The following is a 4,124-nucleotide window of genomic DNA, read 5'->3' as shown; positions in this document are numbered from 1 at the left end:
CCTCTTTGCACTGATGACTAATTTTTAATCAGGTATGACCCCCTTGCATTGTCTTTGCTTTTAATTTTTTTCATGCATTGAGGACATTGCATGACTTAAGTGTGGGAAAGGGAAACTAGTTTTTTTTTTTTTCACTTTGTTTTGTTTGTTTTTCTTTTTATTTTTGAGTTTGCTAAGGATGAAGTCCTACTTTGGCTTTTAGCTAATGATCAGACCATTCGGATGCTTAATGTATGAAAATAAAAGTTTTGACAAAGGTACCCATTTTGAACGTATAAAACCTTGTTGAACCTTGTTGAAAAGAAAGAAATAAGCATGTGTCTTGAGATGGGACTTTCTTTTGAAAAATAAGAGACCCCTGTTTTATGGTGATGGACCATATGTAAGTCTGTGGGTTCCTTGTACTTTTGATTTGGAGTTGAGACCTTCTTTTTAATTTGGCATGAGTTAATAAATGCACAATTTTAAATGAAATGAGAAATGTGGTATAAAGAAGAATAAGAGTTGATTCCTTTGGAACTAAACAGGGCATTGCGCCTCAGGAAGCGTGATGTCTTGATCGAAATTCCTTGGGAAGAAACTTCTGAAGTAACTCTAGCATCACTGCCTTTGTGGATATATGCAAAAAGCGAAGCTACATAGTAACTTGGGTGTCTGGTGTTTGCTCCACCATGTCATTCAGGCCAAAAGTAGTGGAGTAGAATAGAGTTTATTAAGCAGAAAAAAAAAAAGAGAAAAAAAATGTGCAAATGTCATTATTGCTTGGTAACATGTTTGGTCAAAAACACTCCAACGCCTTAGTTATTGGTTCCCTATTTCTTCACAAGTGGTTTTGCCTTAAAATAAGGATGTTTTGGAAGATACGAGGTGAGTTCCAAATTAAGAAATATGCTAGTGTCTGGAATTGATAAAGGGTAATAAAAGTTCAAGTGTGGGGGTCCCTTGTAAGAGAAATTATCTTTGCTCCGGATCGGTATGAGCCTTACCTTTAGCCAAAGTTGGGATTTGTTTATTCTGAATTTTGGGTGTATATTCACTATAAACACCCACGAGACACAACTCGTCCACTAGGGGTGACCTTGGGGTTTAAAGGCTTGTTGCACATGCTAAGTGCAACCGTGATTCCTACGAAAGTGAGTTAGGTTTTTTTTTGTCTTTATTCTTTTTCTTTTTGTTTTGCTCGAGGACTAGCAAAGTCTAAGTGTGGGGGAATTCTGATGAGCACATTTATGTGTGAAATCTAGGGTAGTAAAACATGTATTTTACATATTTAGAATGGAACTACCTTGGGTTTTACTCTCCTTTTGCAGGTTTTATATTTTCAAGGCCTTAAGGATTATCGGGCATTATATCTTCAATTTTACACGTAAAGAGGTCCTATTTCTTTTCATGATTACGAAGAGGACGAAATTCTGAGCAAGATGGATGTGTTCAATTAAAAGTACACATTCGTTTGGTCACCCGTACAAATGATTATTCTTTTCGGGCCAGAAAAAGAATAATGGATCAGAACTGAACCGAGATGCAGAACCAGCCTGTTTGCAATTGTCCCAGAGGTACAAGGAATACTCCAAATGCCAACAAGGATCGATGGACCACATCATTAAGTGATTAAAGATTTGTTTTTGGTAACAGCAACTACCTAGCGTAGTTGGTGAGCTATGGTGTACAAAATTCCCTTGCTCACCAAGAGGTCTCAAGTTCGAATCTTATGGTTGTTTTTTTTAGAAGATTTTGTTGAAGATTTCCTGCTTTTCACTCACTTAAAGCACTAAGGGCATGGAGGGGATTTCCACATCAAATTAGAAGCAAGGAAAATCGTGGAAGCAAGAAGAGAAGAAAAAAAAGGAAAGAGAAAAAAAGGGGAGAACCAAAGATTGTCCAAATCTTCTCTCTCCTCCACATCATCACCAAATATTGTCCAAATCACACAAAGAAGAAGAAAATCGTCCCTAGGAGAGAGAAAAAGAAGAAAAATAAATTAGGAAAGAAAATAAGCAAAAAAAAATTATAGGAAATTTATTTCTCTTCTCTCTCCTCCACCTTAGCACTTTTGTACTCAAAAGATCTCACAATCAATTGTGGGTTTCTCTCTTTTAGGAAAGAGAAAATTGTTACCCTACCTCCCCATTCCCTATAAATACAACTCATGTAAGAGGAAGGGGGACAATTCATTCTTCTTCTAGTTTTTTTTTAGTTGCTCTCTCTTTCTCTTGCTCTCTCTTTAGTTCTAGTTCTTCTCTATTTTTGCTTTTATCACTTTTGTAATAGTTTTTTTTATGTCAATTAATGCAAGCACTCTTTTATTTTTATTCAGCCTTTTTATGTTTATGATTTATGCAATTGAGTTGTAATTTTTTAAGTTATAGTTCTAGGCTTAGATCTAGGTGACAAGATCACGAGCCGTGGAGCAATTTTTTTTCAAGTTCAAGCATTGATTCAAGTAAGTAGGCTCCTTCAGTAGTCTTCTCTCCCCCCTCTCATTCCCTCTTCTGACTATCCTTTCTTTCTTAATTTAGGATTTTTATTTTCAGTCGTTACATTATTGTTATCCCTTTCCCCCAAGGTTCATGGCTAGTGTATGTGTTGGCTTTGCCCCTCCTAGCCATAGAACCATCAATTTATTGCTTTTATTTTAATTGTCTCCCTTTCCCTAAAGTCAAATAGAGTGACTCTCTGGTCAAGTAGGGAAGCTCATATTATGATGCATCCCTCGGGCTAAGTAGAGAAACCTACTTGTGAGTCTCTCTCTAGCTTTACCCCCTTTCTTTTACTTTATTTTTATTTCAGCATTCTTTTCCTTTATTTATTTATTTTTTTTTTTAATTGTGTGGGTTGTTTATTTTCAGTTATTTATTTATTTAATTTTAATTGCGTGGCTTGCGTCTTTAAATTCTTAGATGACGAAAGGTTAGGACGTTATTTTAGATACATATGTTTAGGACTGTAATTAGAAATAGATCACAACCATTAATCAGTTCACTTTCGCATTATTAAAAGAAATAAAAAATAAAGTGGATGTTCTCTCTGTGTTCGACCCGTAGCTACACTGATCCGTACGCTTGCGGTTACATTTTAAATCTCAAACAAGTTTTTGGCACCGTTGCCGGGGAGACAGTTCCATGTTATTTTTCACTTTCTTTTGGTAAATCGGAGTGCTTTGTTTTCTTTGTTTTATATTTTTTCTTTTTTTTTATTGAATTCCTGAGAAGAACAACTTGCAATAATAGTTGTATCAGTGGAGGTCGCCATACCTCACAGTATGATAAAGACAGGCTTCGCCCTGTAGCAGTACCTCAGGAATTGACCTGAGCAACCCCGGATCTCTGCCGGTAAGCTCCCAAAAAGCAAAAAAAATTAAAAAATAAAAAATAAATAAAAAAATCATCAAAAAGTTTTGCTATCCATTCTTTTGTGCTTGTCTTACTTTAGTTGTGGGAAGTTTTTTTATTGCATGAGTGTTAAGTGGGTACGTAATACTAAGAATCGGTTAGAAAGAAGAGATCCAAAAAGTAGTGACCCTATACGTTTGCTCTCTTTAAAACCCTTCAATATGGGAGACCAACAGCAAAACCCTTCACCTAAATCTCTGAAACATAGGTTCTACCCTGCTAGAACAGCCCAACCTTCCTGTATAGTTCTACCACAAGCCCAGGGCAATAATTTTGAACTCAAATCTCAATACATCACTATGTTGCCCCACTTCCATGGGTTGACCTCTGAAGATGCATACCTATTTCTAAGGGAATTTAAAGAGGTATGTGTTCTAATTAAGATCCAACAGCTTTCTGATGATGTTGTTAAGCTTAGGTTTATCACTTTTGCATTGAAAGACTAAGCTAAGAAGTGGTTGTATGGATTATCCACAAATTCCATAACCTCATGGGAACAGTTCACAATTGTCTTCCTTAAGAAGTTTTTCCCAACTCACAAGACCAATAAGCTTAGAAGTGATATCCTTCAGTTTAGGCAAAAGCCTAGTGAGTCATTTTCCAAACTTATGGAGAGATTCAAGGATCTACTCCAAGAATGCCCTCACCATGGCCTAGACCTATGGCATTTATGTCAAATAATTTATGAGGGTATTGATTACCCAACTAAACAAATGATAGAGTCTATGTGTC

At 36.1% G+C, this 4,124-nt stretch overlaps 1 non-coding gene across 1 annotated transcript; it reads right to left on the bottom strand.

Annotated features, from left to right (window-relative positions):
• Positions 1 to 3,940: 3,940 nt before the first annotated feature.
• On the bottom strand, positions 3,941 to 4,047 carry LOC122063821. Its single transcript, XR_006135483.1, has one exon. It is a non-coding gene; the product is annotated as a small nucleolar RNA R71 (small nucleolar RNA).
• Positions 4,048 to 4,124: the final 77 nt, after the last annotated feature.

Source organism: Macadamia integrifolia, unplaced genomic scaffold (genome assembly GCF_013358625.1).
Source record: "Macadamia integrifolia cultivar HAES 741 unplaced genomic scaffold, SCU_Mint_v3 scaffold1465, whole genome shotgun sequence".
NCBI classification, from domain to species: domain Eukaryota; kingdom Viridiplantae; phylum Streptophyta; class Magnoliopsida; order Proteales; family Proteaceae; genus Macadamia; species Macadamia integrifolia.
Note: the sequence above shows the minus strand (reverse complement) of the source record. Positions and strands in the feature narration are given on the sequence as shown.